The following is an 18,681-nucleotide window of genomic DNA, read 5'->3' as shown; positions in this document are numbered from 1 at the left end:
TGTAAGACTTTTGCTTTCTCCCTTCCAGGGAGGATACATTCCCCCAAGGGAGCTCTGTTTCAGATTTTCTCCCTAGTAACAGACTCCCCTGCTGAGCTCTGGCCATCCCGGGCAGTAAGTGGTGTGGGGCCGGGGTGGAAGGAGGCTGGAAGCCTGGCTAGGGGGGTCTGCGGCGGCGCTGCGGCGAGGGGGCGCTGCCGGGCGGAGGGGGGCGCTGCGGGGCGGGGCCGCTGCGGGACGGTGGGGGGCGCTGCGGGCGGGGGCACTGCAGCACCGCGGCCCTCGGGCGGCCGGCTCGGCCCGCTGGAGGGGGCGCTGTGGGCACCGCGCAGCGGCCTTTTGTCAGCGCGCAGGGCCGGGAGAGCTCTCATTTCCTCCCAGCCTCGTGCGGGAAATGGCTTTAATTCTGACGGCAGGGCTGTGAGGAACTAGCGGGAACCCGAGCCTTTTGTCAAGGAACTGCGGCGTCCGTGGCCAGTCATCCCCGCCGCCGCGGAGCCGCTGCACTGCTGGGTAATCTCCCAGCAGCTCTGACGAGCGCGGGCTGCAGCATGGGCAGAAAACGCTGCTCTGCAAATTAGCTGGGTGGATTTTTTAAGCGCCCCCCCCCCGCCCCCAAACCCATAAAATAACAAAACCAACCCGCAGTGGCCGACCGGAGAGAGCTAAGATGCCACTCAGGAGGTAAGGGTCTGGGGAGTGGGCTTGGTGGGCTGCCTGGGGTCGCTGGTGTCCTGGCGCGGAGACCCTGGCATCCCTCGGCCGGGCGGGAGCCGCTCGGCCCAGGTGGGGCGCTCTGTTGCCGAGCGCGTCGGTGCTGCAGCCCTGGCCGGCGCCAGTGTGTTTTGCGCCTAAAGGTTTCTGGTGATGATGTAGCATCGGAGGCTCCTAGGAAATCGGGGCTGCAAGCACTGGCCCCTGCTTGGGGATGGTGGGACCCTCGCCTGGAGCGTAACGCCTGACAGGTGGGGCTTTCTTTTGGGTCCGAATGGAGCGGCGGCGAGCCTTGCCTCGCCTAGCCGGGCGGGGCCGCCCCTCCTCTCCCCTCTCTTTCCTTCCCGCTCGGCCGCCGCCCTCCGGGAGAGCCGTGCGGGGCGGGCTTGGCGGGGCTGGGCGCGTCCCCCGGGGCCTCGCGATCGCCGGCGGCGCGGCGCTCAGCCGCATTGGCGGGCCGAGCAGGTGCGGCGTCGGCAGCCGCCCACATTGAGATCGGGGCAACCGGCACGTGAGCGGGCCTCGTGGGTTTGGATTTTATGCGGCTCCACCACTTTGGAGGGAAAAAACCCCCACTGTCCCCGAGGGGATCTTGCCAGTCTGTTCCCCTCTTCCATCTTCCCTCTCCTCTCCCTGCCTTCCCTCCCTTTCTGTGGCCGGGGCGGAGGCCATCCCGGTCCTAGAGGCGGGAGTCGGCGTCTGCTTGTTTTGAAATCACACCACAGCCTACCTGGTGTTGGGGGGAAGGGAGGGAGGGGCAGACTGCTTTAGGATGCAGATCAGGCTCTCGGGTCTGGCCTATTGTCTTGCCTTTTCTCTTCCTTCCTTTTCTCACCCCTAATCTCCATCTCCTGCCCAAAAATAAAAATAGAGAATAGGAAACAGAAATAGAAAACAAAAAAGCAAGCTCCAGCCCACACCCTATAAAATTCTTTTAAAAACTGTCATTTATCTCTGACACACGGTTATTACCCATCTGTTTCCTTACACCCACTCTTCCCTCTTGCCGTTTGTCGTCCAAGATTCAACGGACTCACATGAGCTTTATCGATAATAGAAATCGAATCTCAGTTTCCTAAATGCACATTTCGTGCTTTCTGAGTAACCCAAAAGGAGTGGTTGGTCTGGCATCCTGGCGGAAGCAAAGGGATTGGATAGGGTGCAAGCAACTGCTTTCACTTCTAGTTTGTGGGTCTAGCTGGGATTCCTGAGATGTTTAACTTGTTCAGTGAGGGGTGTTCTCATTAATGGGATTAGAAAATTATGTTCTGTTTTTTTAAGAGAAAAATAGCAAGGCAGCATTTTAAGTGCTTTAAATGAATCTGACCAAAGACGAGAACTATGACGTTTCAGACTTGCAAATAATATCTCCATTAGCATATGAATAATATATGTTAGAGACTTAAAAGGGGGGTTTAGACCATTTAATATTTTTACTTTATAATGTTCTACTTTAATTGTGTAAGGTGATCAAACTTTTCTTTGTAGAGACTTTTCTCCTATAGATCAGGATCTTGCCCAGACCTCCTCCCCCACTCCTCCGTGCATAGGGCACAAGTAAAAGCAAAGTTTTCATTATTAGTATGATGTCAACACATTTTGAAAAACCACTAAAGATGAATTATTCTTTGATCCAAAATCCATAAGAATTTTGTAGTAAGCCCTATGTTCTTTCTTGTCCACAAGAAAGTAGCCTTATTAGAAACATGCTTGTCACATACACAACGTACAACAATGCCTGACATGATATGCTGTGGTTTCTAGGCTTGGGTTGAATTTGTTTTAAATATTAGTATAGTGCTGGAATTAGCAGATCTCAGCTATTCTTAAGGTTAACAGATGAGCAAATGTGTTTGCTGGCAGCGGGTTTAGTGTTAAGATTTTAAATACATATAAAAAAGACTAGCAGATATATTTATTTATTACCACCTGTTCCACAAGGGATTTAAGATAGTTTACAGGGATTCGTAAATATGGCAAGGCAGCCTAACTTGGAAGTAGTTGGGAAAGAAAAAAGGACACTAAGGGTGGAGTCATAAAATGGTCTTAAGCATGAGGCTTATACAAAAACATGAGCATGATACCTTCTACAATGGCTACAGGCAGGAAACAAATCCAGCTCTAAACTTTCTTGCAGCATAAGGAAAAAAGAAATTGATGAACCCATGGCTTATATGTTTTATTCATTTGTTAAACTCATTCACACACTTCACACAACAAACATTCAGTGAGGACTTACTACGTGCCGGGTGCTGTGAGACGTACTGGGAACAAAGGGATAAAGCAGATAGACGTGGTCTCTGCCCTGATGGGCACTTAAAGACAAATGTAAGAAATGGACATTCGTCAAGAAATCTCTCAGATGAATATATAATTACAAATTGTGATAACAGCTGTGTGGGAAAAACACAAAACACAAAATAATATATGGCCAGAACATAAAAACACAACAATTATTTTTTTATTTTTTACGTTTTGTATTTTTTTGAGACACAATCTCACTCTGTCGCCCAGGCTGGAGTGCAGTGGCATGATCTCAGCTCACTGCAACATCCACCTCCTGGGTTCGAGTGATTCTCATGCCTCAGCCTCCCAAATAGCATGCCACCACACCCGGCTAATTTTTGTATTTTTAGTAGAGACAGGGTTTCACCATGTTGGCCAGGCTGGTCTCAAACTCTTGGCCTCAAGTGATCCACCTGCTTCTGCCTACCGGAGTGCTGGGATTACAGGTGTGAGCCACTTTGCCCAGCCGACAGTTCTTGATTCCCAGACCAGAAAGGAACTTTTTCCTAATATGACATAGTGTTTGAAATGATGCCTTCAATCACCTCCTCGTCAGACACAAGGACAAATTTCACAGGGTTGTTTTTTACAGGGGCCCTCAGCGTGAGCTAATGATACCAGGCCACAGGTCTCTCAGCCCCCTGGGGTTCTGAAGATATCTTGAAGGCTCTGTGTATTCTCTGACATTAGTGGTTTTATTCCAGTGATAATCTTTGTTTTTGCAGAGTCTCGCTCTGTCACCCAGACTGTTTGAGTAGGGATCTTGCTCTGTTGCCCAGGCTGGAATGCAGTGGCATGATCATAGTTCACTGCAGCCTGGACCTCCTGGGCTCAAGTGGTCCTCCCACCTCTCCCTCCTGAGTAGCTGTGACTACAGGCAGGAGCCACCATGCCTGGCATATTCCAGTGCTAATCATAAATAATTAGCAATAAAAACGTGTTTTGGATCATCTTGATGGCAAGGCTGAAACCGATGCTGGAGTCTGTGTTTGCCTTTGTATCTTTCCATTTGAGCCATGGACAGGACTGATGGCTCCAGCCACAGCCCATGGGAAGGGAAGGGGAGTTTGAATAGTGGAGAGAGTGAGTCTACACAGGGCACACACAGCTTGCCAACTCCAAAAGAACAGCTCCTGGCGACCACTGCTCTATTGGCAGGGATTGAAGATCTCATGCCAGTTCTACCTGTGTGTGGATCAAGTGTGCAGCAATTTATTAGCAGCAGATGTAGTAAAAACACAACAGAAAAGTAGCTGTTGTGGATTTTAACAATATTTGAATTAGATCTTCATTTAATGCATATTTAGTAACTCTCCAATAGGTACATTACATCTAAGAAAATGAGACGGGGCCGGGCACTGTGGCTCACGCCTGTAATTCCAGCACTTTGGGAGGCTGAGGCAGGTGGATCACCTGAGGTCAGGAGTTCGAGACCAGGCTGACCAACATAGTGAAACCCCGTCTCTACTAAAAATACAAAAATTAGCTGGGCATGGTGGTGGGCAACTGTAATCTCAGCTACTCAGGAGGCTGAGGCAGGAGAATCACTTGAACCCTGGAGGCAGAGGTTGCAGTGAGCCGAGATCACGCCACTGCACTCCAGCCTGGGCAACAGAGCGAGACTCCATCTCAAAAAAAAAAAAAAAAAAAAAAAAGAAAAGAAAATGAGATGGGTAATTTGTTCTGATGGTTGAGTGATAGCAGACTGTCTGACTTCAAAAATTATTTTTCTACTTACTAGCTGTGAGACTTTAGGCAAGTTACTCAACCTCTCTGCTGCTCAGTTTCTTATGATAATATAGGAATAAATATATGGCATTGATTGCATGGCGATATTATAAGAATGAGTTGTTACATGTGAAAGACTTACCTATTGCAATAAATTAATTTTATTAATTTGATATTTTAAGGTTGATGGTTGTGTTTATATATTGTTTTGGCATTTTAATAATATAAAGCTGTAAAGCATAGGTGCTTAGAACTGGTATTTATGAGTATACATATTTAAGTTACATTTTAATAAAAGTGACTTAGGTCAACCACGAGGTCTATGAGAAATTTTTTCCTCCAAAAGGGATTTTTATATAGTTTAAGCATTTTGAACTATGTACAGGGACACACATAGATTCTTGGAATAGAATTTGAATCTTTAGAAGAGATTGCAGCCACAATATTTGACTCCATATACCTTGGCTGCTACAGTTTTAGCCTGAAAGAATTTTAAAGCAGTAATACAAAAAACTGCCTGTCTTCAATGACAACCACCACTAAATCTTCCAAACTCGAAGAGCACTCATGGAATGGCAAGCTTCTAGTAAAGATTTCATCCTGGTCTGTCTTCCAAGATAAACTACATAGGAAAGCTTTGCCAATGTTACTGAAAGAGATGAAGAGAAAGTATATCCTCTGTGGAGGCTAAACTTCAGTTGTATAGATTTAAACAAATTTATTGATTATATTATTCAAATTTATTTTAAACTTTTCTTTGTACCTAAGTAATCTGTCAAAGAATACAAAAGATGTTAGTCTCAAATGATATTTTTGGCTGGGTGCGGTGGCTTACGCCTATAATCCCAGCACTTTGGGAGGCCGAGGCAGGGTGGATCACCTGAGGTCAGGAGTTCCAGACCAGCCTGGCCAACATTGTGAAACCCCGTTTCTACTAAAAATACAAAAATTAGCTGGGTGTGGTGGCGGGCGCCTGTAATCCCAGCTACTCTAGAGGCTGAGGCAGGAGAATTGCTTGAACCCAGGAGGTGGAGGTTGCAGTGAGCCGAGATCACGGCAACAAGAGTGAAACTCCATCTCCAAAAAAAAAAAAAAAAAAAAAAAAGAAAATGATATTTTTGACCGCTTTCCTTTTGCTATGTCCTTTAGCATATCCCTACACCTTTAAATCCATATATATTATATACAGTTATATTTATATATTTATTTGATATATAATTATGTAATTATATGCTATAGATATGTATTCGTGTATATTTTATGTGTTTTTACATAGTTACATTTGATGCTGTATTACTTAGGGCCCTGATTGCCTAGGACTGATGGGTTTTCTGGGATGAGGGGTTTTCAGTGCTGAAGCTAGGACAGTGCCAGGCAAATGGGGATGACTGGTTATCCTCTGTGACACAGACGTTGTGACTCTTGACTCTCCATTGTGGGGTGAATCTTCCGTATTTCCAGACCTTCTTTGTCTCGTTGTATTTTCATTTTTGTCTTAAATTTTACTGTGTGATAAGAAATCTGGTCCTGCCTTCTTTCTGTTTTCATTTCCCTGGCGTGATGCTCATTCTCTTTCTTCTTAAGCTTTTTTCTTTTATGTCATTTTGATTTTTGTCTATTTTAAGCATCATAATTGGATGTTTAATCCAATTGTGACTGAATTTACATTTATTGTATGTGATACAGTCACAGATCTTCTAAAATTTTATTTTACATTAAAAAAATTCCAAGCTATTTTCCCATCCCGTTTCTTAACTTAAATGTAGTGTAAGAGTCCCTTGTTCTTTAGATAAAAGGGAAATTGTCTGCCCATTTTTTCTACTTGTCTTCATTAACATTAAAAAATATAGTTGTGTCTATTTGTTCTGTCATAAATAATGAGAGATTTAGTATACTTTAATTCCTTCCTTCTTTTTTTCTGTCACCCAGGCTGGAGTTCAGTGGTACGATCTTATCTCACTGCAACCTCTGTCTCCTGGGTTCAAGTGATTCTCATGCCTCAGCCTCCCAAGTAGCTGGGATTACAGGCACCAGACCATGCCCGGCTAATTTTGTATTTTTAGTAGAGACTGGGTTTCACCACGTTGGCCAGGCTGGTCTCAAACTCCTGATCTCAGGTGATCCACCCGCCTAGGCCTCCCAGAGTACTGGGATTACAGGTGTAAGCCACCATGCCCAGCTTTAATTTCTTTTTTGTTGCCCATCTATTGCCACTAACTTTTTGCCTTAAAAACATTTTGGCTTGCCAGGTGTGGTGGCTTACGCCTGTAATCCCAGCACTTGGGGAGGCTGAGATGGGTGGATCACGAGGTCAGGAGATCGAGATAATCTTGGCTAACGCGGTGAAACCCCGTCTCTACTAAAAATACAAAACATTAGCCGGGCGTGGAGGCGGGTGCCTATAGTCCCAGCTACTCGTCTGAGGCTGAGGCAGGTGTATGGCGAGAACCCAGGAGGCGGAGCTTGCAGTGAGCCGGAATCGCGCCACTGCACTCCATCCAGCCTGGGCGACAGAGCGAGAGACTTCGTTTCAAAAAAAAAAAATTTGGCTTTTAGATCCAGATTATTTTCTTAAAAAAAAAAAAGCAGTGCATGCTTTTGCTTTCCAGAATTATTTTTGACATTTATATTATGTTTCCTAACCATACTAACAGCTGCTATCTAGACTGAGAGTTATATAGGTTACAACACTCAGTCCATTTCCTATGCTCAATCTTCATTTTCACTTATTCCTTGATTAGCTGGAATCTTTTTCAGGAAAGGTAGTATGTTCCAGTAGTTCTTGCTTGCCCTCTAACTTCTTTATGTTGCCCTCTCACGGTAACATCATCCTTTTGGGCATACACTTCTTCATCATAATCTTTTAACCTAAAAACTCCAAATATTCTTCTTTTGTCTTCTGGCATTTTGTATGATGGAAGATAAGTTTGTTGCCAACTTCATCAAAATAACTGTATGAAAGCCCACGGAAGTTTTGTTTCTTTCCCTTGTAGTGACTACTTTATTTTAAAAAACCTTAAAATATATAAAACATAACAGATATAAGAAACGACATGAAACAAATGTGCAGTTTAGCAAAATATAAAGTGAATGCCTGTGTGACCACCATGCAGGTCGAGAAGCAGGACACAGCCAGCTCCCGGAGCCCAGTGTACCCTCGGACCACACCCTGCTTCCCCCTGGAGGTAACCACTCACCTTCCTTTTATGGTGACCATTTTCTTGCTTTCTTTTTATAATTTTATAATCTAAATTTGTATCCTCAAACAAAGTACATCAGACTTGTTTCTCAGAAACTTTAAAAAATTAGAATTGTACCATTTGTATCTTATTCATTGTTATAACATCTCCATGGTGACTACTTTGATGCTTCAAAAAATATAGATCAAATTTATTCCAAGAGTATTTGGAGCCCTGCTTTGCTTGGTGCTCTAAGACTCACTTTGTCTGATTATTGGGGAATCCAGCACAGCCAAGAAGGAAGTGGTTTGTGCAAGACAGTGGTCAGTTTTAGACAAGATGAGTTTGAGGTGGGGATGGCCAGTAGAGAGGCAGATGTATGCATGTGTCAGGGCTGGGACCCAAGGTCCGAGTTGCAGGTACAGGGTTATAAACACACATATGTAGGTTTCAAGATGGCACCATTGGCCTAAATATTTGCCTTCCTTTTCTTCAAAATGAACAAAGACAAATATAGTAAGGAAAACATCGATTTGAGTTTTAGAGAAGAGAACAAACACTGGGCCTAGATTCTTTAAGGACTCTGTAAAAGTTAGAGTACAGATGGTGCCAGCCAATATCAACCAGCCCATGAGCATCAAGGGGCTTTCCTGGGAAGAAGCAGTGATGTCCTCTCAGCTGAGTGCTAGTATCCCCAGGCTTAATGCAACAGGGCTAGGTGGGCTGTGGTATGGTTAGTGGGGTGGGGATGAGGGATATAAATCCAAGGGCCCTGGGAAATCTATCAGCACTGCCACCTTGAGTGGCAGACCCCCATCTTAGTCTGCCTGTGTTGCTATGAAGGCATATCCAAGGCTAGGTAATTTATAGAGAAAAGGTTTACTTGGCTCATGATTCTACTGGCTGGAAGACTGGGCAGCTTGTGGAAGCCTCAGGCTGCTTCCACTCCTGACAGAAAGCAAAGGGGAGCTGGTGTGTGCAGAGATCACATGGCAAGAGAGGAAGCAAGAGAGAGGGGAGGGAGATGCCAGGCTCTTCCTAACAACCAGCTGTCATGGGAATGAAAAGAGTGAGATCTCACTCACTACTGCAAGAATGGCTCCAAGCCATTCATGAGGGATCCACCACCGTGACCCAAACACCTCCCAAGAGGCACCCCCTCCTTCAACATGAGCTTTGGAGGGATCAAATATCCAAACCATAGCACCCTCAGTTCCTCAGACATGTGCTGAGGGAGCTCCCAGTAAAGTGGGGATATAATATATCCAGCTTCAATCAAGGTTGATTCTGATCACTTCACCAGATGCAGCTAAAAATGAAGATACAAAATTACGTAAATAAATGCTACTCCACCCAGCAGTAAATACCCGTAATGTATAGGGCCTCATCCTGCAAGCTTCCAGGGCAGAATCTGGAGGCCAGAGAGCTTAGGATCTAGGTACCTGAAAACAAATTTCTCTGCTCCATTTAATATCAGGAATGTTTATCTGTGCCTTTTTTCCTGTCTTGAAGTGGCTTCAAAAAACTTACTAGGCCAAGTAGTAAATCCCTGTGGCTTCTATCAGTAGCAGCTCTAAGGACCATTTGACATCCTTCACCCCATCCCCATGGCTCCCTGAATTGATTACAATTCTAGTAGTTTCCATGAGTCCAGGCTAGACTTTGGTTTCCATGTCGATGTTGCCTTCCATTCTGCCTGGGCTACTTTGCTTGGGTTTCTGTTTCATATGAACACACTGCTCCTGGCTGAAACCCTGGATTACTTTAGAGTCCCCCCACCTTCTTCCCTGCTTCCAGTCCAGTCTTCCTCCATCCATAGTTTATCTTTTTTTTTTTTTTTTGAGACAGGGTCTTGCTCTGTTGCTCAGGCTGGAGTGCAGCAGTGCGGTCACGGCTCACTGCAGCCTTGACCTCCTGGGCTCAAGCAATCCTCCCATCTCAACTTCCCAAGCAGCTGGGACTACAGTGTATGCCAACATGCCTGGCTAATTTTTTTTTATATCTAGTAGAGATGAGGTCTCACTGTGTTGCATAGATGATCTCTTTAAAACAAAAATCTAATCTCATCATTTCTCTACCTTCTGGATAAAGCCCAAACTCCTTACCTGCCTCAACTGCTTTTCTTCTTCTTCCTTTATGCTCTACCCCCTAGGTAGGCTGAACCATTCCATCTTTCTGAACATGCTTTCCCACCCTCCCAACCCTTCCAAAAGCAACTCTTTCTACCTCCTTATATGCCCTCTCCCCACCTTTTATCTAGCCAGTTAGTTCTTTTAGAAAGCCAATAAAATAGACAAACTTCCAGAAAGCCTAATTAAGATGAAAAGGCAAAAAACATTCACAAAGCTAGAAATGACATATGGAAGAGCATGGAGAAAAGATGTGAAATCTCAAGAACACTGTGCATTATTGCATCCCAACATCTGTGAAAATCTTGATGAAATGGACTATTTCCACAGAAAATATGCATTACCAATATTTACTCAAGAAATAGAATGTCATGTTCCCGGATGGGAAGAACCAGTGTTATAAAGATGTCGATCCCTCACAGTTCCTGCCGCATGGATGGCAGCCTCCCTGGTAACCAAAAGTGATGGAGATTTGTTCCTATTTTTACATTCCTTTGGTAATTTTCTGTGGAATTTTGAAAGGGTTGTTAAATGTTTGTGCTTGATTGTGAATCATTTTATTGAAGGCAAAATCAATACAAGGGCATTTGAATGTTATTTTTAAATTGTTTTTCTCAAAGAACAAATGAAGTTATTAAACTTTGAAATGCATGGAGGCTTTATGAAACACAATTTCATTTAACAATGGACGTGATTTTCTGCCTGTGTTATTTTATTGAGTATGAATTTTATCTTGTTTGCTTTCTTTACTCGGCATGGAGTCCCCATAAGAATATCTAGGGGTTTACTTTGAAAAATCTACTGTGAAAAGACAGGAAAAGTGAGGGCGGATTCGGTTCTTTCCTCCTTTCCTGATGTCAGATGGCATAGCATCCATACTGATTATCTCAGCATCCCTTTTTTTAGAATTTATTCTCCTTCCCTCTTAACACCATATTTCTCTTAGATCTTTCCAACACCCTCATTTGTGTCTTAAATTAGCTACATCTGTTACCATAGTTATGCAGTATCCAGCTTAACCGTTCCACACTCTTTCCTACCATACTGTGTGTGAGACTTCCTCTCTCTTATTTCATAAAATATACCACTATTTTTCTTTATTCTTCTCCTGTCCCCAAACTTTTAGTTTTTAAGGCAACACTTGTTCATACTTAATGAATCAAATAGGACTGAAGGCCTTCTAATAAAAGGCAACAATCCCTGCCCAAATCCCGCCCCAAATCCCTTATCCACAGGCAAACCAGTTTTAGCTGTGCTTTTTTGTTCTGCTGTAGATATCTCTGTATCTCAAAATAATATGCATGTACTGCTGTTTCTGAATGTATCAACTGTGATCGTTGTCTAGTGACTTTCTGCCATAAATATTAAGGTTGAATCGGCCAGGCGCGGTGGCTTATGCTTGTAATCCCAGCACTTCGGGAGGCCGAGGCAGGTGGATCACTTGAGGTCAGGAATTCAAGATCAGCCTGACCAACACGGTGAAACCCTGTCTCTACTAAAAGTACAAAATTAGCCAGGTGTGGTGGGGCATGCCTGTAACCCCAGCTGCTTGGGAGGCTGAGGCAGGAGAATCACTTGAACCTGGGAAGTGGAGTTTGCAGTGAGCCAAGATCGCGCCGTTGCACTCCAGCCTGGGTAACAAGAGCTAAACTCTGTCACAGAAAAAAAAAAAAAAAACAACTCAAGGTTGAAGCTTACTTGCACCACACCTCCATTTCCTCACCTCTCTTCTAGACATCCGGCAACTCCAGACAATACATTCATTACAACCAGATTTCCCATTCCATTCACCGTTGATCGTGTCACCTGACTCTCTACACCATAAATAAGGCTATTACCACCACATCTCCTTGCCTGCTCCCTCCTTCTCTAGCTGTACACTTACTTTTGTACTATCAAAGTTGATAAAATATTCTGTTCCCTAGCCATGGTTGGTTTCTATGATTTGTCAATAAGGTAATTAAAACAGCTGAAAACTCTTAAAAGTGTTCAGTGTCTGACTGGGTTGATATTGTTTACTGCACAATAAGTAGCGTGCTAGGATTTCATCTTTCTTTTTTTTTTTTTGTCTTTTTTTTTTTTTTTCCCTTTTTGTGGAGAACGGGGTCTCGCTATATTACCCAGGCAGGTCTCGAACTCCTGGGCTCAAGCTATCCTCCCGCCTCTGCCTCCCTGAAAGCTGGGATTACAGGCGTGAGCCACCGCGCCTGGCCTAGGATTTCATCTTCTTAGGACTCCAGTGTCTCAATCCAGGGAGGAGTTCACATGAATTGTTATCTGGGGCCCCGTAAGTGACCCCCTGAGATGGGCTTTACTCTGGGGGCACCAATACCATCATAGTATGGCTCTAGCTCTCTCCTGCAGTGTGTGCAGTTTCTCTAAGAAGACCCATCTAGTGATTGAAGCTAATAAATCCAGCAAGAACAGTTTATGCATGCTATTTTGAGATAAAGAGATAACTGAGTGACTGGCTGGGGACCGCTGTATGTTGGGGGAGGAGAAGGGATGGGCAGGATCTGCTACTCTTTATGGAGACCTGCAGTTTACCCCATGTTCAGCCTCTTTTCTTTTCTCTTTCTTTTTTTTTTTTTTTTTTCTGAGACGGAGTTTCACTCTTGTTACCCAGGCTGGAGTGCAACAGTGCAATCTCGGCTCACTGCAACCTCCACCTCCCAGGTTCAAGCAATTCTCCTACCTCAGTCTCCCAAGTAGCTGGGGTTACAGGCATGTGCCACCATGCCCAGCTAATTTTTGTATTTTTAGTAGAGACAGAGTTTCACCATGTTGGCCAGGCTGGTCTCGAACTCCTGACCTCAGGTGATCCACCCACCTTGGCCTCCCAAAGTGCTGGGATTACAGGCATGAGCCACCATGCCCAGCCCAGCCTCTTTTTCTCTTTTTTTTCCTGCCCTCCACAGTACTTGCCATCTCAGAGTCCAGGACGTCTTTGGGGCTCTGCTAGACAACTTGGCTGCCTCCCTGCCTTAGTTACCTCTGCCTGAAATCTAGGGTGTGGTTTCTTTCATCCTCAAACATTAATCACCAGTCCCCCACTAGCTTTTTGTCTTCCAGAAATTTGTTGAAATCTGTCCTCTGGTTATGACCTGATTTACTTTGTCCTTGTGGGGTAATATATTTTTCTTTCCTTATTAGTATGGCCACAATTTATATTCAAAGTCTGGTGAACTTTGCTTTTCTTTGTTACAAAAATGCCTTCAAGTAGCTGCAGTCCTTATCCACTCAATTCCAGTATCTTCTCCCATCTAGAACGGTCCAGACAGATGAAAACATGCTTCCTCCCTACTAAAAGATGATTGACTTTTAGTTTACAAACCATTCTAACAAGTTCAGTTATTTCTTCTCAAGAGACTCAGAAAACTAGAAGTGGCATTAGAAAGAACAGTTTGGCTAATAGTTTGAAAGGGATTAGGATAAAAATGAGGACTAAGAGAAGATGTAAACTTTCCTTAGGAACCTGGGTGCCAGTTATTTTCCAAGTGCTGTGGAAGGTTACTGGTCAGGGTCGCCAGTATATACTTGACTTAGACCTGGAAAGTAAGGAAGTAACTAAGTGAACTAACAGAGTAGATCCTCACAGAGGAAGGTGCTGCTGGCTTTTTTTCACCTGGGTGAGAAGGAGGGATTTGTGGGTGCCAAGGCTCTTGTTCAGCAGTAAATATGGAGTTACAATGCATACAACATTTCAATTGCCATTATGTTTTCATCTCTTTGGAGAGTATTGCCTCATTTTTCAGTCTTAGCGATGATCATGAAGACAGTTTTTGGAATCCTGCTGTGTATCTTAACTGTTGAAGTTACAAGTTGTAAAGTTACAGTTGGAACCTGTAGTTGTGGGTTCAAGCGATTCTCCTGCCTCAACCTCCTGAGTAGCTGAGATTACAGGCACGTGCCACCATGCCCAGCTAATTTTTTGTATCTTTGGTAGAGATGAGGCTGGCCAGGCTGGTCTCGAACTCCTGACCTTGTGATCCGCCCGCCTCGGCCTCCCAAGGCCGATTACAGGCATCAGCCACCGCGCCTGGCTGTAAACATTTTTTAAAATAGATAAATTTGACCTGGATAGCAGCCCCACTGTTCATTTTTATGAGGAGAGGGAGGGAGGGCTAAATAAAAAATGTTTAAGAAAATGTGCATTTACATTTGCTGGAGGTGTACTAGATGATGTGTAGTTGGTCACAGTGGTAGGTAAGTGTGTGGTTCAACCCAGTTCATCAGTCAGTCAACAGGTGTTTACTGAACACCTTCTATGTGTGGTTACTGTGCAGTGCTGGGGATGCCAAGAGCCAGGAGTTTACACTGTAGTGAGTAGAGACAGACACTAAGCATAAAAACAAACAGTGTCAAGCATTGATACCTATTATGCAGAAGGTAAACTCATTTTAACATGAGGGAGGAGGCTGCTTTTGCCAGAGTGGTCAGAGAGGCTCTTTTGGGGAGGTAGCAGTGAGCTGTTTCAGGTGGGTTCGTGAGACTGGATCAGAGGATGAGCTAGTGCTGGCTGACTGCAGGTATTTTCATTATGCCATTTGAGGCCACATTCTTGGCTGAGAGTGGAGTGAAGAGGGAGTCAGGGAGATTTGAGATGAGAAGGTGGGAAATAATCCTGTTGAAGAGTCTGTACTTTGAGGGAAGGGCAGGTTGCTTGGCAATGTTAAGAAATTTGAAAGGTGTAGAGGGTAATTTGAAGTGAGTCCAGTCTGCAGAGTTTTGTGCAAGGGTCAATGGCTCAGATGCAGGCAGGGGCAAGGTCACATAGGGTTTAACTAAGGGTGGGGCTCTGTGAGGCAGAAACAGTGGTGGGTGAGAGGGCAGAGGAGTTAGAGGTGTTTTGCAGGGGAATGGTTACTTACACAGCTGGATGGTTTAATTTAAGCTACACTAGAAGATATGGGAAAAGTAGAGTTTGGAGGTAGATAATTAAAAAGTGATTAGCAGGTATCAGAGATGTTGGAGAATTGCTAGGAGGTGGGGTGCCAGAGTAGGTGAGCTGGAAGGGGATGGTCAAAGAGCAGGATGTTGACATCCACACATTGAAGGTTGTGATCTTGGTGGCGGCAACCATGGGAGAGGGTGACTGAGGCTGGGGTGGAAGGAGAGATAAGTGGCATTGGAGGCCATGAAGATGTGATGGTGGGTGTCAGGTAGATCACTGTGTAGATGTCAACATCAACAGGAATGAGTAAGGAGAGTGGTGGAGGGGAAGATGGTTAGCCAGGAGCTGGAGTCCTCGGAGAATGAGGGGAGTGGCTGGGAGAGCAGTAGAGGAGAGTCAGTCACAAGGAGGAGTGACAGGAAGTCAAGTTGGAAGACTGTGCTTCCAAGGTGATGGGGTTTTTGAAGGAGTGGAAATAGTTGGAGGTGACTATAGGGCTCGAGGAGATGTGCACCCAGGCCCTAAGTACCTGGGGTGTAGAAGAGAGGGCTGTGGGGCAACAGTGTGCTGGGGGAGAGCCACACTTTAGCTTCTTGGTTTGTGGATCACAGAAGTGGGCTTTATGTAGCTGAATTTGGAAGTGCTGCGAAGAATTATGTGATTGTTCAATTCGATTGGTTTCCAAGCAGGAAGGAAGGTAACCAAGGAGGGATTATTGACTTTGGGCTTGTTCAAAACTCAATTAAAGGCAATTAACAGTACTTGGTGTTGTTTACCAAAGCACTTGTCTCAGGAGGGATCTCCTAGCAGTTCTTGTGAATTGTAAGAACTCCCTCCCTTGAGGCATCTTGTGTTTTCATGTCATTAATTCCAGCCTCACCCTTCAGCCATAAATCTCATGGAGGGGACAGAAGGCTTCTGTCCTTTTGTGTCATCATCTTGCTGTGGCTCTATGATGACTCCCTTGTCTAGCCTTGTTCTGCTGATGGTGACCTTTAATGTAATAAAATGCTTACAGGAATAATGAGAATTGATGGGGAAGATGCACTTTCTTGTGATTTATGCCTCTATGCATTAGAATATGAGGACATGTTGGAAGAATGAAGCATTTTGTGGGAGAGCGTAGGGTTTTTCAAATGCATGGCCGAAAATCTCAAAAAAGCATCCTGTGCTACCTGGCAATTCTAAGGCATTTACTTTCCCACTTTCCAGAATGACGAATTCACTCTTCTTTTCTCTAAATTTCCTTTCCTCTCCACCCCACCCACCTTTCTAGGTGCCTCCAACTTCATTGAGAAACACAAACAGTGAGGCCAGAGCTCCCCCATCTTCTCACCCCCCAGCCCCCGACACACATCCCTGACATGCTGCTATGGGTTGAGTGGCCCCTGCTTCTATCAGAGGCCATCTTTCCTTCTGGGCTCTGGGACTTTTTCCCTCTCGCCATCTCAAAAACACCACCATAGCAATTGGCCTTTCTCTTTTCTGCATCATCAGGCTCTTTCTTCCCTCCTCCCTCCTCCCATTTCTCCCTTTATGTTCTCCTTGAAAAAGTTGCCTTTGCTCCATATCTCTTCCTGTTCCCCACTGTTTATACTTGTCCTCTTATGGCACTGAGGCTATTCTTGTCAAGGTCATTGAAGATGACCTCCATATTGCCAAATCTAATAGCCTCTTCTCTGTTCTTATCTTACTTGACATGTCAGCAGCATTCAACACAGTTGACCACTTCTTGAAACATTTGGATTATCTGGCCTGGAATACTACCCTTTCCTGGTTTTCCCTTGCCTTTCTTCTGTGCAGTTCCTTTTCCTCCACCAGACCTCTAAGTGTGAGAGAGCTTTGCCTTGCGCCACTTTGTCTTCCTTATACACTCTCTGGTGAGCTCTTTTGGGCCTTGGCTTTAGACTTCATTTATGTGCTGATGAATCCAAAGTCCCTATCTCCCCAGAACTCTAATTCATTGCTTCTGGAACTTTACTGTGCACACTGATCACCTGGGGATCCTGTTCAAATGTAGATTCCAGTCTTATTTGTCTGGAGTGGGGCCAGAGACTTTGCATTTCCAATAGGCTCCCAGCAATGCTAATGTTGCTGGTCTCCAGATCTTGCTTTGGGTAGTGAGGCTGAAAACCTGTATACCTAAGTGCTCCCCTGACATTTCTGCATGCATGTCTTACAGGCATCTCAGACCAAACCTAAATGACCCTGTTAGAGCTCTTTATTTCTTTACTCAAACCCATTTCTCTCTGCATTTTCCTTATGTCATCATCCCAGTTGCACAAGCCAAAGATTTTGGAGTTGTCTTTGGTTTCTCTTTCCTTCACTTTTTCATTCATTCTATCAGCAAATTCTGTTGGCTCAATCCTCCAAAACATATCCCAAATCTTTCTACTTGGCTCCATTATAATAGTAGTAGCTGATATTTATCCAGTACTTCCTACATATCAGGCGGTGTTAATGACATATATTTATATTTATAAATATTTAAAGTCTAATCATCACAATAACCCTATGAGGTAGATGGTATTATTATTCTCATTTCTTGGATAAGAAAAGTGGACACATAAAAGGCAATAAATAATTATTTGCGGATTGAATACATGAATATACTTTATAACTTATAACTAGGTAACCCTACATAGACCTGCAGTTTATGACCTAAAAAACCCCAATTTATTCTCTTGGTTATTTTTCTCCCTTGTTGTAAATATAATACTCAATAATGCTATTGATATGCTTAGAGAATTAGGGTTTCTGTGTCCTTGGTAGGCACCAGTGACATTGCAAATGTCCATTGGCAAATGTCCAAAGGGTGTGTGTGTTACAGAATTTGTAGCGTCTTTGGCTTTAAACCATTTTTGACAAAGGCTATATGCATTTAAGGTACTAAAAATGTTTATGGCTAATAATTACAATGTCATGATGTGCCTTGCTAAGATATTTTGTCTTGTGTGTCCTTGTGAAAAGCGGGGACTCTTATATTTCCCATCATATCTTCGCATTTTCTGGAACTGGTGAGGTATCTTGAGAGAATGACTTCAAGCTCCAAGATGTGTTCCTTTTCATAAGTTTCCTTTGTCTTGATTGATTTTGAGAATATTGTGCTCTGTGCTGGTTATCACAGTTACAGTGTATGATGATAAATGATTGGTGCTCTGGATAAAACAACCAAAATAGTCAAGTAGATGGAAACAAGCTCGTATGACCAAAGCCTAAAAGAATCGAGTTGTTTAGATTGGAGAAGAGCAGTTAAGCAACTACTTTGTTATGACATTTATTGTAAAGGAAATCTTTAGTAAGCTTGTTCATAAAATAAAGACGTCTTTTGTAATGTGAATAATTAACCTAGTTTTAGGAGTGTAAGTTTCTTTTAAGAATCGGAAAGGGAGATAAATTCATTTTTGTCCTAGTAATTTCTATCACAGCCCTCTAAAAGAATCTTCTCTTTTAGGACTTTTAAGACGCTAAGGCAAACATAACACCAAACATAATACTGTATTCCTTTTTCTAGTTTAGTTCAAAGAGACATCCTAGGAAGTAAGATTTTTCTGTATAAGTGAACTCAGAAAAGCTAACAAGGTACCCTAAGTGTTAGTAAGGGCCTGCTGCTCCGACCTCATCTCATCCAGCCCTGCCTGTCTTTAGGTTTCTGAGTAACAAGCGTCAACTGTTATACATCTGAAACATTCCCACTGGAATTCCAGGGTGTCAAAGTGGAAGAGATCAAACAGATCTTCCAGTCTAAGCT

General features: G+C 43.9%; 1 protein-coding gene across 3 annotated transcripts in view; it reads left to right on the top strand.

Annotated features, from left to right (window-relative positions):
* The first annotated feature begins 311 nt into the window (after window positions 1–311).
* The window catches only part of LOC105465224 (adducin 2), a 111,946-nt gene continuing 93,576 nt past the window's right edge, over window positions 312–18,681 (top strand). Inside the window, exons 1-2 of one of the 3 annotated variants that reach the window (XM_011713512.3) lie at window positions 312–684; window positions 7,842–7,913. The gene's annotated coding sequence lies outside the window, so the exon portion shown is untranslated. Of the gene's footprint in view, window positions 685–852; window positions 966–7,841; window positions 7,914–18,681 lie in introns of those variants that run through there. The other 2 variants (XM_011713511.3, XM_011713514.2) reach the window with 2 other exon arrangements.

Source organism: Macaca nemestrina, chromosome 13, assembly GCF_043159975.1.
Source record: "Macaca nemestrina isolate mMacNem1 chromosome 13, mMacNem.hap1, whole genome shotgun sequence".
Taxonomy (NCBI): domain Eukaryota; kingdom Metazoa; phylum Chordata; class Mammalia; order Primates; family Cercopithecidae; genus Macaca; species Macaca nemestrina.
The sequence above is the reverse complement of the archived record's forward strand: the minus strand, read 5'-3'. Positions and strand labels throughout refer to the sequence as shown.